This window comes from Salmo salar, chromosome 14, assembly GCF_965601325.2.
Source record: "Salmo salar chromosome 14, fSalSal1, whole genome shotgun sequence".
Taxonomy (NCBI): domain Eukaryota; kingdom Metazoa; phylum Chordata; class Actinopteri; order Salmoniformes; family Salmonidae; genus Salmo; species Salmo salar.
This window is the reverse complement of record NC_138304.1, coordinates 62992378-63008247: the sequence shown is the minus strand read 5'-3', so window position 1 is coordinate 63008247 and position 15870 is coordinate 62992378. Positions and strand designations below refer to the sequence as shown.

Here is a 15870-nt window from a genome sequence, read left to right as displayed (position 1 = left end):
ATGTGCAACCAGAGGGAAAAAAAACTCTAGCACACCTTTACTCCACACACAGAGACACATACAAAGCGTTCCCACGTCCACCATTTGGTAAATCTGACCATAATTATACTGCTCAAAAAAATAAAGGGAACACTTAAACAACACATCCTAGATCTGAATGAAATAAATAATCTCATAAGTACTTTTTTCTTTACATAGTTGAATGTGCTGACAACAATATCACACAAAAATAATCAATGGAAATCCAATTTATCAACCCATGGAGGTCTGGATTTGGAGTCACACTCAAAATTAAAGTGGATAACCACACTACAGGCTGATCCAACTTTGATGTAATGTCCTTAAAACAAGTCAAAATGAGGCTCAGTAGTGTGTGTGGCATCCACATGCCTGAATGACCTCCCTACAATGCCTGGGCATGCTCCTGATGAGGTGGCGGATGGTCTCCTGAGGGTTCTCCTCCCAGACCTGGACTAAAGCATCCGCCAACTCCTGGACAGTCTGTGGTGCAACGTGGCGTTGGTGGATGGAGCGAGACATGATGTCCCAGATGTGCTCAATTGGATTCAGGTCTGGGGAACGGGCGGGCCAGTCCATAGCATCAATGCCTTCCTCTTGCAGGAACTGCTGACACACTCCAGCCACATGAGGTCTAGCATTGTCTTGCATTAGGAGGAACCCAGGGCCAACCGCACCAGCATATGGTCTCACAAGGGGTCTGAGGATCTCATCTCGGTAACTAATGGCAGTCAGGCTACCTCTGGCGAGCACATGGAGGGCTGTGCAGCCCCCCAAAGAAATGCCACCCCACACCATGACTGACACACCGCCAAACCGGTCATGCTGGAGGATGTTGCAGGCAGCAGAACGTTCTCCACGGCGTCTCCAGACTCTGTCACGTCTGTCACATGTGCTCAGTGTGAACCTGTTTCATCTGTGAAGAGCACAGGGCGCCAGTGGCGAATTTGCCAATCTTGGTGTTCTCTGGCAAATGCCAAACGTCCTGCACGGTGTTGGGCTGTAAGCACAACCCCCACCTGTGGACGTCGGGCCCTCATACCACCCTCATGGAGTCTGTTTCTGACCGTTTGAGCAGACACATTCACATTTGTGGCCTGCTGGAGGTCATTTTGCAGGGCTCTGGCAGTGCTTCTCCTGCTCCTCCTTGCACAAAGGCGGAAGTAGCGGTCCTGCTGCTGGGTTGTTGCCCTCCTATGGCATCCTCCACGTCTCCTGATGTACTGGCCTGTCTCCTGGTAGCGCCTCCATGCTCTGGACACTACGCTGACAGACACAGCAAACCTTCTTGCCACAGCTCGCATTGATGTGCCATCCTGGATGAGCTGCACTACCTGAGCCACTTGTGTGGGTTGTAGACTCCGTCTCATGCTACCACTAGAGTGAAAGCACCGCCAGCATTCAAAAGTGACCAAAACATCAGCCAGGAAGCATAGGAACTGAGAAGTGGTCTGTGGTCCCCACCTGCAGACCACTCCTTTATTGGGGGTGTCTTGCTAATTGCCTATAATTTCCACCTGTTGTCTATTCCATTTGCACAACAGCATGTGAAATTTATTGTCAATCAGTGTTGCTTCCTAAGTGGAAAGTTTGATTTCACAGAAGTGTGATTGACTTGGAGTTACATTGTGTTGTTTAAGTGTTCCCTTTATTTTTTTGAGCAGTGTATTTACTCCTGATTCCTGCTTACAATCAAAAACTAAAGCAGGAAGTACCAGTGACTCGCTCAATATAGAAGTTGTCAGATGACGCGGATGCTATGCTACAGGACTGTTTTGCTAGCACAGACTGGAATATGTTCCGGGATTCATCCAATGGCATTGAAGAGTATACCACCTCAGTCACCGGCTTCATCAATAAGTGCATTGATGATGTCGTCCATACAGTGACCGTATGGACATATCCCAACCAGCAGCCATGGATTACAGGCAACATTCGTACCGAGCTAAAGGCTAGAGCTGCCGTTTTCAAGTAGCGGGACATGCATAGTCACTTTAACCATACCTACATGTACATACTACCTCAATAAGCCTGACTAACTGGTGTCTGTATATAGCCTTGCTACTGTTATTTTCAAATGTTATTTTACTGTTGTTTTATTTCTTTACTTACCTACATACACACACACCTTTTTTTCACACTATTGGATAGAGCCTGTCAGTAAGCATTTCCCTGTAAGGTCTACACCTGTTGTATTTAGTGCACATGACAAATAAACTTTGATTTGATTAACCTGGACGCTTATAAGAAATCCTGCTCTGCCCTCATGATCCATCAAACAGGCAAAGGGTCAATACAGGACTAAGATTGAGTCCTACTACACCGGTCCTGACGCTCGTCGGATGTGGCAGGGCTTGGAAACTATTACAGACCACAAAGGGAAACCCAGCTACGAGCTGCCCAGTGACACGAGCCTACCAAACGAGCTAAATTCCTTTTATGCTCGCTTCGAGGCAAGCAACACTGAAGCATGCATGACAGCACCAGCTGTTCCGGATGACTGTGTGATCACGCTCTCCGTAGCCAGCCGATGTGAGCAAGACCTTAAAACAGGTCAACATTCACAAGGCCGCCGGGCCAGATGGATTACCAGGATGTGTACTGGTCAACCTCTCCCTGACAAAGTCTGTAATACCTACATGTTTCAAACATACCAACATAGTCCCTGTGCTCAAGAAAGTGAAAGTAGCCTGCCAAAATGACTACCGCCCTGTAGCACTCACGTCAGTAGCTGTGAAGTGCTTTGAAAGGCTGGTCATCGCTCATCATCCCGGAAACCCTAGACGCACTCCAATTCGCATACCGCCCCAACAGATCCACAGATGACGCAAACTCAATTGCACTCCACACTGCCCTTTCCCACCTGGACAAAAGGAACACCTATGTGAGAATGCTGTTCATTGATTACAGCTCAGTGTTCAACACCATAGTGCCAACGAAGCTCATCACTATTTAAAAAAAAAATATTATTTCACCTTTATTTTACCAGGTAGGCCAGTTGAGTACAAGTTCTCAATTACAACTGTGACCTGGCCAAGATAAAGAAAAGCACTGCGACACAAACAATAACACAGAGTTACACATGGAATAAACAAAAGTACAGTCAAAAACACAATAGGAAAAAATGTGTGTACAGTGTGTGCAAATGAGGTAAGATTAGGGAGGTAAGGCAATAAATAGACCGTAGTGGGCGAAGTAATTACAATATAGCAATTAAAAACAGGAGAGATAGATGTGCAGAAGATGAATGTGCAAGTAGAGATACTGGGGTGCAAAGGAGCAAAAACTAAAATAAATAACAGTATGGGGAGGAAATAGTTGGATGGGCAATTTACAGATGGGCTATGTACAGGTGCAGTGATCTGTGAGCTGCTCTGACAGCTGATGCTTAAAGTTAGTGAGGGAGATATGAGTCTCCAGCTTCAGTGATTTTTGCAATTCGTTCCAGTCATTGGCAGCAGAGAACTGGAAGGAAAGGCAGCCAAACGAGGAATTGGCTTTGGGGGTGACCAGTGAAATATACCTGCTGGAGCGCATGCTACGTGTGGGTGCTGCTATGGTAACCAGTGAGCTGAGATAAGGCGGGGCTTTACCTAGCAAAGACTTATAGGTGACCTGGAGCCAGTGGGTTTGGCGACGAATATGAAGCGAGGGCCAGCCAACGAGATGATACAGGTCGCAGTGGTGGGTAGTATATGGGGCTTTGGTGACAAAACGGATGGCACTGTGATAGACAGCATACAATTTGCTGAGTAGAGTGTTGGAGGCTATTTAATAAATTACATCGCAGAAGTCGAGGATCGGTAGGATAGTCAGTTTTACGAGGGTATGTTTGGCAGCATGAGTGAAGGATGCTTTGTTGTGAAATAGGAAGCCGATTCTAGATTTAATTTTGGATTGGATATGCTTAATGTAAGTCTGGAAGGAGAGTTTACAGTCTAACCAAACACCTAGGTATTTGTAATTGTCCACATATTCTAAGTCAGAACCGCCCAGAGTAGTGATGCTGGACGGGCGGGAGGGTGCGGGCAGTGATTGGTTGAAGAGCATGCATTTAGTTTTACTTGCATTTAAAAGCAGTTAGAGGCCATGGAAGGAGAGTTGTAGGCATTGAAGCTCGTCTGGAGGTTAGTTAACACAGTGTCCAAAGAAGGGCCAGAAGTATACAGAATGGTGTCATCTGGTTTGAGGTGGATCAGAGAATCACCAGCAGCAAGAGCAACATCATTGATGTATACAGAGAAAAGAGTCGGCCCGGGAATTGAACACTGTGGCACTCTCTTAGAGACTGCCAGAGTTCCAGACAACAGGCCCTTCGATTTGACACACTGAACTCTGTCTGAGAAAAGTTGGTGAACCAAACGAGGCAGTCATTTGAGAAAACAAGGCTGTTGAGTCTGCTGATAAGAATGTGGTGATTGACAGAGTCGAAAGCCTTGGCCATGTCGATGAATACGGCTGATGATCTTCATCAGATGACACTCCTAGGACATTATGTTATACAATACATGCATGTTTTGTTCAATCAAGTTCATATTTATATCAAAAAACAGCTTTTTACATTAGCATGTGATGTTCAGAACTAGCATACCCAAAGAAAACTTCTGGTGAATTTACTAAATTACTCATCATAAATGTTGACAAAATACATAACAATTATTTTAAGAATTATAGATACAGAACTCCTTTATGCAATCGCTATGTCAGATTTTAAAATAGCTTTTCGGCGAAAGCACATTTTGCAATATTCTGAGTACATAGCTCAGCCATCACAGGCTAGCTATTCAGACACCCGCCAACTTCGGGGCTCACTAAACTCAGAATTACTATTAGAAAAATTGGATTACCTTTGCTGTTCTTCATCAGAATGCACTCCCAGGACTTCTACTTCAACAACAAATGTTGTTTTGGTTCCAAATAATCCATAGTTATATCCAAATACCTCTGTTTTGTTCGTGCGTTCAGATCACTATCCAAAGGGTAACGCGTGAGCGCATTTAGTGACAAAAAAATTCAAAATGTTCCATTACCGTACTTAGAAGCATGTCAAACGCTGTTTAAAATCAATTTTTATGCTATTTTTCTCGTAAAATAGCGATAATATTCCAACCGGACAATATATATTCATTCATTATTATATTCATTCAAAGAGGGAAAGAAAAAAATTGCGAGGTCTCGTGAACGCGCATCTCCAGTCTCTCTGTCACCAGCCAGATCACTGAGAAACTGTGCTGCTGTTATCTGCCCAGAGACAGGAGACACGTCAATCCGGTTTCTGAAGGCTTCTGAGAGCCAATGGAAGCCTTAGAAAGTGTCACGTAACAGCACAGATACTGTAATTTTGATAGAGATGCAACAGAAGGACTACAAATTGTCAGACAGCCCACGTCCTGCTTGGAATCTTAGGTTTTTGCCTGCCATATGAGTTCTGTTATACTCACAGACACCATTCAAACAGTTTTAGAAACTTTAGAGTGTTGTCTATACAAATCTACTAATAATATACATATTCTCATTTCTGGGCAAGAGTAGCAACCAGTTTAAATCGGGTACGTTTTTTATCCGGCCGTGAAAATACTGCCCCCTATCCCAGACAGGTTAACTTGGGTTTCGAAGGCATTAGAAAGGCATGGTAGGATAGATATAGGTCTGTAACAGTTTGGGTCTAGAGTGTCTCCCCCTTTAAAGAGGGGGATGACCGCGGCAGCTTTCCAATCTTTGGGGATCTCAGACGACATGAAAGAGAGTTTGAACAGGCTAGTTACAGGGGTTGCAACAATTACGACGGATAATTTTAGAAAGAGTGTCCAGATTGTCTAGCCCAGCTGATTTGTAGGGGTCCAGATTTTGCAACTCTTTCAGAACATCAGCTATCTGGATTTGGGTGAAGGAGAAATGGGGGAGTTTTGGGCAAGTTACTGTGGGGGGTGCAGGGCTGTTGACCGGGGCAGGGGTAGCCAGACGGAAAGCATGGCCAGCCGTAGAAAAATGCTTATTGAAATTCTCAATTATCGTGGATTTATCAGTGGTGACAGTGTTTCCTAGCCTCATTGCAGTGGGCAGCTGGGAAGAGGTGCTCTTATTCTCCATGGACTTTACAGTGTCCCAGAACTTTTTGGAGTTTGTGCTTACAGGATGCAAATTTTTGTTTGAAAAAGCTAGCCTTTGCTTTCCTAACTGCCTGTGTATATTGGTTCCTATCTTTCCTGAAAAGTTGCATATCGCGGGGGCTATTCGACGCTAATGCAGTACGCCACAGGATGTTTTTGTGCTGGTCAAGGGCAGTCAGGTATGGAGTGAACCAAGGGCTATATCTGTTCCTGGTTCAAAAACTAAGCTAGGACCCTGGGACTAAACGCCTCCCTCTGCAACTGGATCTTGGACTTCCTGACGGCCGCCCCAGGTGGTAAGGGTAGGCAACAACACATCTGCCACTCTGATCCTCAACACGGGGGCCCCTCAGGGGTGTGCTTAGTCCACTCCAGTACTCCCTGTTCACCCACGACTGCGTGGCCAAGCACGACTCCAACAGTGTCATTAACTTTGCTGACAACACAACGACAACGATGAGACAGTCTATAGGGAGGAGGTCAGAGACCTGGCAGTGTGGTGCCAGGACAACAACCTCTCCCTCAACATGAGCAAGACAAAGGAGATGATCGTGGACTACAGAAAAAGGGGGGCCGAACATGCCCCCATTCACATCGACGGGGCTGTAGTCGAGTGGGTTGAGAGTTTCAAGTTCCTTGGTGTCCACATCACCAACAAACTATCATGGTCTAGTCACACTAAGACAGTCGTGAAGAAGGCACGACAACAGCTTTTCCCACTCAGGAGACTGACAACATTTGGCATGTGTCCCCAAATCCTCAAAAAGTTCTCAAAAAATACTGACTGGTTGCATCACCGCCTGGTATGGCAACTGCTCGTCATGCGACCGTAAGGCACTACAGAAGGTATTGCGTACAGCCCAGTTCATCACTGGGGCCCAGCTTCCTGCCATCCAGGATCTACATACTAGGCGGTGTCAGAGGAAGTCTCCAAAAATTGTTGAAGACTCCAGTCATCCAAGTCATAGACTGTTCTCTCTGCTATCGCACAGCAAGCGGTACCGGAGTGCCAAGTCTAGGTCCAAAAGGCTCCGTATTAACAGCTTCTACCCCCAAGCCATAAGACTGCTGAACAATTAATCAAATGGCCAAGCGAACTATTTACACTGCTACTACTCAGTGTTTATTATCTATGCATAGTCAGTTTACCCCTACCTACATGTACAAATTACCTCAACTAACCTGTACCCCTGCACATTGAACTGCATTGTTGGTTAAGGGCTTTTAAATAAGCATTTCACAGTAAGGTCTACACCTGTTGTATTTGGCGCATGTGACAAATAAAATGATTTGTGTTGTGGAAAATCTACACAGGTGAGTGCCCTATGTCAAAGCTACTGTAAGCCCATTACACTCAATAATAGAGTTACCTTCATTAAAATGAAATAGAACATCCCACAGAGCATCAGTAATTGGTCAGCACAGACTAAGGGAGCATTGGAGCAATTTATCAAAGAGCTGTAATAAGTGTCAAAATTTGATTTGACAGTAAATTTACATTTACATTTCCGTCATTTAGCAGACGCTCTTATCCAGAGCGACTTACAAATTGGTGCATTCACCTTATGATATCCAGTGGAACAACCACTTTACAATAGTACATCTATATTTTTTTGGGGGGGGGGGGAGAATAGGAGAGGCCCTAGAACTGAGCCCTGGGGGACACCAGTGGTGAGAGCACATGGTGCGGAGACAGATTCTCGCCACGCCACCTGGAAGGAGCGACCTGTCAGGTAGGATGCAATCCAAGAGTGAGCCGCGCCGGAGATGCCCAACTCGGAGAGGGTGGAGAGGAGGATCTGATGGTTCACAGTATCAAAGGCAGCAGATAGGTCTAGAAGTATGAGAGCAGAGGAGAGAGAGTTAGCTTTAGCAGTGCGGAGAGCCTCCGTGACACAGAGAAAAGCAGTCTCAGTTGAATGACCAGTCTTGAAACCAGACTGATTTGGATCAAGAAGGTCATTCTGAGAGAGATAGCAAGAGAGCTGGCCAAGGATGGCACGCTCAGGAGTTTTGGAGAGAAAAGAAAGAAGGGATACATGTCTGTAGTTGTTGACATCGGAGGGGTCGAGTGTAGGTTGTTTGAGAAGCTCTCTTGAAGACGGAAGGGACGTAGCCAGCGGTCAAGGATGAGTTGATGAGCGAGGTGAGGTAAGGGAGAAGGTCTCCGGAAATGGTCTGTAGAAGAGAGGATAGGGTCAAGCGGGCAGGTTGTTGGGCGGCCGGCCGTCACAAGTCGCAAGATTTCATCTGGAGAGAGAGGGGAGAAAGAGGTCAAAGCACAGGGTAGGGCAATGTGAGCAGGACCAGCGGTGTCATTTGACTTAACAAACGAGGATCGGATGTCGTCAACCTTCTTTTCAAAATGGTTGACGAAGTCATCCGTAGAGAGGGAGGAGGGGGGGAGGAGGATTCAGGAGGGAGGAGAAGGTGGCAAAGAGCTTCCTAGCCCTTTCACGCGTGAGTTCCAAATATCTCTAACGGTTGCCACAGCGTGAGTCTTTTTATACACGTGATGTTAGAATGTTCTCTCCATTCCAGAATGTGATTGTTACGTAACAGTGCATTTAATCCGCGCTGCCCTCAAACCAAAGCACGCAGACTGTTTTTATTTATAGGCTGTTTCAACTTCAATTTCAAATGATTTTCTAACAAGTTTTTATTTTCTAAGAACAGTTTGAATTTAGGTGTGTTCCGCCTCCTCATTCATTCACATAAAAATAGTCATTTTTACTTTTGCGGACAATTTAATTTTTGGGACATTTCTGACGCGGACAAAATTCCCCAAGCACTTTCCAATTGTTTGTGCAGTTCAAGTCTGCAGACATTTGCTAATCTCCCGTCAGAACAGGATCTGCACACGTGTTCACATTTTCCATCTGTTGCCCTCATTGTTTTCGTTACTAATAATAACTTTGGAAATGTGTGCGTTTCTATCAAAGTAAGTGCATTATTACGTTGTAATAGTTTATGTATGTCGTTTCTATTGTAGCGTACTGTATGTATGGAGCATAATAGATTTGTGTATATTCTTTATAACCGCGGACACGTGAGGTAACATTACTCATTTTATAACCTTTATGTTATATTCAATCGTGCTTAGGTAGCTAGCTACATTTTTCTATTAGCTCTGTAAAACAATGCAGCGGTCAAAGGCACAGCACGGTGCTAGAGACGTCACTACAGACTCCCTGGTTCAAATCCATGCTGCGTTTCTAAGTAAGTGCCTTATTACGTTATAATAGTTTCCGTATGCCGTAGCGAGAATAATGTATACTTCTTATAAGCGAGGGGACGTTACTCATTTTATAACTTTACATTTTAGTCATTTAGCAGACGCTCTTATCCAGAGCGACTTACAGTAGTGAATGAATACATTTCATACGTTTTTTTTTCTTCCGTACTGGCCCCCTGTGGGAATCGAACCCACAACCCTGGCGTTGCAAACACCATTGCAAACACCATGCTCTACCAATTGAGCCACAGGGAGGCCCACCTTCATGGTGTTATATTCAATCGTGCTTAGGTAGCTAGCTACATTCTTCTATTAGCTCTGTAAAACAATGCTAGTTGCGTCGGAGAAGTATTAGCTTGTGTTGTATTTTGAAGCTACATGGCCTTATGACTCCCTAGTGGCGCAGCGCTCAAAGGCACTGCATCTCAGTGCTAGAGGCATCACTACAGACACCCTGGTTCAAATCCAGGCTGTATCACAACTGGCTGTGATTGGGAGTCCCATAGGGCAGCGCACAATTGGCCCAGCATTGTCCGAGTTTGGCCGGTGTAGGCCATCATAGGTAAATAATAATTTGCTGTTAAATGACTTGCCTAGTTAAATAAAATAAAACATATGACCATGGTTTGTTTATTTGGTCTATTCAGCATAGCTCTGTTCTGCCCTGCCTTGCCCCCTTGTGGAGCTCAAAAGTTAGTTTCTTACTGTTATAACTCAAATCTGTGATTTTGTCAATGCAATAAACTATTTTTATAGCTGTGTTTATTATGTTATTTGTAATATTGTTTTATTGCTATATCCTTATATTGTATTCTAATTAATAATTCCTCTTTATTCTGTACTTTCAGAAACCACAAACAGTATTTGCCAATATCATAACTGGACATCTTTCGAGCTGAAGATTGAGGACAGCTTTTGTATGCTAACGTTCTCTCCTTAACAGTTTTACTGGATGGAAACACAGCAAGAAAACACATAGGCCAATATGTAATAGTCGTCTATTTTATTGAAGTATTGGTAGTTGGTTCAACAACAACTTGTTTTACTAGAGGACAAAAAATGTAATATGCATAACCCATATTTAATATTCATGCAGTGACTGAACAACAACTGCATTTCCACCCCCACCTCTAAAGGCATAGTATCATGGCAGGTCACCTGTCAAGTCACCTGTCAGGTCAGTCAGTCACTTATTGCTGCAGATGTGCTCAATAATGCTTGAGCATGTGATACTCCTCAAAGCATGGTGAAATACATAGAGGTGTATCACAAGCTAAACACATGTATTTTGTCATCTTCCTCTGCTTACTTCTCCTGGCGCCAGACAGGCAGACTTTGCAGTGCCTCCGTGTGCGACTACCTTGAGCAGCAGTTTGAGGGACTTTGCAGGGAAAATGCCGTGCAGTGAGGCGTAGGGGATTGTCTACAGCAGGGCGACCCCCAGTGGAGGGGCGCCGAGGGGTGTGGTGCTCCTCCAACAGCTCTCTCATGAGGTTCTCTCTGTATTTTTGGTAGGTAATTACTTTACCTATGAGGGAGTGGGGAGGATGAGGAAAGTTAGAGGATGATGAGGCAGTGGGTAGGTTGGTGAGATATTGTCACTGTAATTGCATAATGGATTTGTATGTGAACTGTACATCCAATTACAAAAATACCTTGTTCAGTAATCATCTCACCTGTTAGTTGGCGGTGAACTATGCTGCCGTTGAGGACAGCAGTGTCGATCAGCTGGAAAAATATCTTCTTATACCACTTGGTCGTTTTCCGAGTGCATTCCACAAAGCTGTTTATCATGTCCGCCTTATCCACGGCCCCCATTTTGAGGTTATAGTCTAGCACACAATCTGGTTTTATCTTTCTCTCTCCCGTCAGGTGGTCCACCTTCCCTGTGGCCGACATGGTTGCTGTATGGACAGTGGAGAGGACATGGACGTCTCGTTTGTCATGCCACTTTACTGCCAGCTGTTGACCGTTCTCCTGGAACTCCACCTCCCCTCTCTGCATCTTCCTGCATCCGAATGCCGGCATCCCCTTCCTGTTCGACCTGACTGTGCCACAGGCCCCTGTGCTGTTGGAGAGCAGATGCTGGAAGAGTGTGGGACTGCTGTACCAATTGTCCACGTACAAAGTGTGTCCCTTGCCGAGATGAGGAGCCAGCATGGTCATCACCACGGACCCAGACACCCCAAGCCCCTCATAATGTTTGATGTCAGTGGTAGACCCTGTGTACACTATAATATCCAGGACATATCCTGTCTTCACGTCGCACATGACAAAGAACTTGACCCCAAACCTGTGCCTTTTGGAGGGAATATATTGACGGAACGCCAGCCTACCTTTCCATAACATCAGGGACTCATCAATGCATAGGTCCTTGTATGGCACAAAGACCCGACCAAATGCTGATGTCAGGCTGATAAGAACAATTCTTATTTTGTATAACGGGTCACTTAGGATGGCAGTAGCATTGTTGACGAAATGCAGGCATCGCAGCAGAATTAGGAAGCGGTCTTGGGAAAAGAGGGTGGCAAAGAAGGGAGTTGCAAACATAGGATCTGTGCTCCAATAGTCTCTTAGGGAGTTCTTCTTTACTATCCCCATGAGGAGGACTGTCACCAGGAAGGTATACATTTCACTAATTGTGGTTGTCACCCATTTAGCGAGTTTCCCCCTCACTCCTGGCTCTCTCTTCTCCTGTAGCTCCAAGGCATAGCGATTGGTCTCCTGTACTATGTTTCCCACGAGCTCCTCTGTCAGAAACAACTTGAAGCACTCTGCCTCAGTTGGAAATGGCAAGGGGCGTTGCACTCCAGACTGGGACTCATCAAAGCAAACAGCAGGGCCAGTAGGGGTGAAATGGCTGGCGGCCTTCCAGCTACCACAGAACTCCTGTACTTCATCCACTGTCGGTCTGCCTCCATCACCACCAGCATCTTCAAAGGGACCTGGTAATTGGTCAGTGGACAGGGGTCCTCAGATTCAGGGTTCTCAATGGCTACAAGGTTGGGGGGCAGCTCCTCACTGTCACTGTCAGAATCTGATTCCTGACTTTCATACTCAGACTCATTGTCAGAATTTTTAAAAATCTCCAGAATTTCCACATTTGTGAGTTGTCTCCTTTTGAAAGACATTGCTAATGCTACAGCTTAGCTCACTAGCTACATACATAAACAACAACACTGAATGGCTCAGAGTGAGAGGGTACGTGATTGACTGCCGGCATGCGTCACTTGTATCAATAAATCACCATCAGAAAATGTTTTGTGTGGTAATTATTTGTGTATTTACTATTTTATTCACATGTTTTCAATTCTAGGTGACAAATCATGCATTCCGATTCTTGCATAGATTGTAATGGGCACATATTATGTGTGTAAAATACTTATTTGAAGGTTATACTGATTATGATGAGCTAAGCTAATTCCAGCTATGTGTATGGAGCCATGTTTGTTGACATACAATGCATTCTGGGTTTCACGTAATCGTCTGACCAAAGATGTTATAACAAAATGAGGTGAGTAAGAGTTCACTCATTTTTTGAGGACTTCTGGAAATGAATGGTGGGATGTGAACGACGGTAGACACACCCCTTCAACGTGCATACTATAAACAGACCGAACTCATCTTGTCTGTTATTATCTTCGGTTTCTGTGAGGAAAAAAATGCATGGCTGCGCGCTGAAACTAATCGTCGGATTACTTTCGATTTCTAGAAAGTGTTTTACTCAATTATTTTGATCAACGGTGAGCAAACCCGTGATGTGATTAATTGTACATAGTAATTGCTATTAGCTAATTCATAGTGTAGTTTATGTCAGCCGAGAGTTAGAAAATATGACCGCTTGTGTTGCGTCAATCTTTCCTCAGCGCTAGGACAAATGTAGCCTACATTTTTCCGGTTAGGATGATTGTGTTATGCTATAGATACTTCTGTGAATATCTGAACATTGCATCCAAAAATAAACTGCTCACATTCTGGACATAACTTTGTAAGGACTGTGTTTGTGTAAATAGTTTCTGAAAAAAGTGTGGCCAGCTGCGCGCTGAAACTAATTGTCGGATTACTTTCAATAATTGTACATAGTAATTGCTATTAGCTAATTCATGGTATAGTTTACGTAAGGACTGTTTGTGTAAATAGTTTCTGAAAAAAGTGTGGCCAGCTCAAATGTTGATTGTTGCGTCATTCGAAACTGGCCGTTCTAAATGAGCATTCTAAATTAGTGTTCTAATCACACGGGGTGTGATCGTACGCTTCAGGGACCACTGTAGAACGATCACACCCTGTGTGATGGTACGTGTGAAAGGGCTAGGGTTAGAGGCAGATGCTTGGAATTTATAGTGGTTGAAAGTGGCTTTAGCAGCAGAAACAGAGGAAGAATATGTAGAGAGGAGGGAGTGAAAAGATGCCAGGTCTGCAGGGAGGCTAGTTTTCCTCCACTTCCGCTCAGTTGCCCAGAGCCCTGTTCTGTGAGCTCGCAATGAGTCGTCATGCCACGGAGCAGGAGGGGAGGACCGAGCCGGCCGGGAGGATAGGGGACATAGAGAGTCAAAGGATGCAGAAAGGGAGGAGAGGATTGAGCAGAGGGAAGAGATGATAGGATGGAAGAGGAGAGAGTAGCGGGAGAGAGAGCGAAGGTTGCGACGGCGCAATACCATCTGAGTAGGGGCAGAGTGAGTAGTGTTGGAGGAGAGCGAGGGACAAGGATACAAGGTAGTGGTCGGAGACATTGGAGGGGAGTTGCAGTGAGATTAGTAGAAGAACAGTATCTAGTAAAGATGACGTCAAGCATATTGCCTGCCTTGTGAGTAGGGGGGGACGGTGAGAGGGTGAGGTCAAAAGAGGTGAGGAGTGGAAAGAAGGAGGCAGAGAGAAATTAGTCAAAGGTAGACGTAGGGAGGTTAAAGTCACCCAGAACTGTGAGGGGTGAGCCATCCTCAGGAAAGGAACTTATCAAGGCGTCAAGCTCATTGATGAACTCTCCAATGGAACCTGGAGGGCAATAAATGATAAGGATGTTAAGCTTGAATGGGCTAGTGACTGTGACAGCATGGAATTCAAAGGAGGAGATAGACCGATGGGTCAGGGGAGAAAGAGAGAATGTCCACTTGGGAGAGATGAGGATTACAGTGCCACCACCCCGCTGACCAGATGCTCTCGGGGTATGCGAGAACACGTGGTCAGACGAGGAGAGAGCAGTAGGAGTAGCATTGTTTTCTGTGGTAATCCATGTTTCCGTCAGCGTCAAGAAGTCGAGGGACTGGAGGGTAGCATAGGCTGAGATGAACTCTGCCTTGTTGGCCGCAGACCGGCAGTTCCAGAGGCTGCCGGAGACCTGGAACTCCACGTGGGTCGTGCGCGCTGGGACCACCAGGTTAGAGTGGCAGCAGCCACGCGGTGTGAAGCGTTTGTATGGCCTGTGCAGAGAGGAGAGAACAGGGATAGACAGACACATAGTTGACAGGCTACAGAAGAGTCTACGCTAATGTAAAGGAGATTGGAATGAAAATTAACTAAACAACTGGGGAAGCGAGAGAGCAGGGCCTCCCTCACTAACCTTTCACTGAAACACTGAAATATAACTCTTCCAACTTCCACTTTAGAAATTATAATTGATGTAAACTACAGTGGTTCTGTGTTTCCAGGAATAGGCTCATACTTAGTTTATTCAGCTAGATAACTTGGTACAGTATTCTTCCCTGAAACCCACCCAATGCACCGTATCCTATGACGCCGTAGCTAACTAGCATGCAGGCATCCAATAACACACGGTTAGCACCAATACTTGGTTACAACAAACTACCAATGGATCATTCGTGTCCGTGTCTAGTTCCTTTCATAACGCATAAGTAATTAAACGTTGGCTGGCTAACACAAAGTCAGTCCTGCTAGCTACACAAGTGGACTACACATCTCGAATGTTCAGAAAGTTAAGTTTACATTGCAAAAATCTTATTGACTAAAATGATACAGTACTGCTAGCTGGTAAAGTTGGCTAGCTAGCCGTGGCTGCGTTGTTGACTTTGTTTGAAAATGTAGCTGGCTAGCTAACCTCGATAGTTTCTCTGTACATTCACGTAATCAATATGTCAGGTCTATTTTCTGTTTGATGGTTGTGAATGAGATCATTTTAAATGCTGCAGGATGGTGCATCTATTTGACATTTCTTGATAAAATTATGTTAGCCATCCCCTGGGTGGAACACTAAAACATTTATATCGCAGTAATGTTGTGAGGAACATTTTGTCATTTGTATTTTCTACGACATTTTCAGCTTTTTATATGTGCTGGAAAGACCTACCATTATGCTATTATGCTACTGTATCTTGTTACTAAATGGCCAAACGGCTTCTCTAGCCTAATTACGTTTGTTCTGGAATTCCAGTGCACACGGTTTAAGTAGGAGTGACCAATGCAAATAAAATGGCCAGCTATAATGGCCGGGCTTCTGGTTTAAAGATGTCTCCACAGTATTTCCACTATACTCTGTGCTCAAGGAAGATCTGC

At 44.9% G+C, this 15870-nt stretch overlaps 1 long non-coding RNA gene across 1 annotated transcript; it reads left to right on the top strand.

The window, feature by feature from the left end:
- The first annotated feature begins 10759 nt into the window (after positions 1–10759).
- LOC145860363 (uncharacterized) lies at positions 10760–12622 on the top strand. Its single transcript, XR_014380397.1, has 2 exons — positions 10760–10874; positions 11236–12622. It is a non-coding gene; the product is annotated as an uncharacterized LOC145860363 (long non-coding RNA).
- Positions 12623–15870: the final 3248 nt, after the last annotated feature.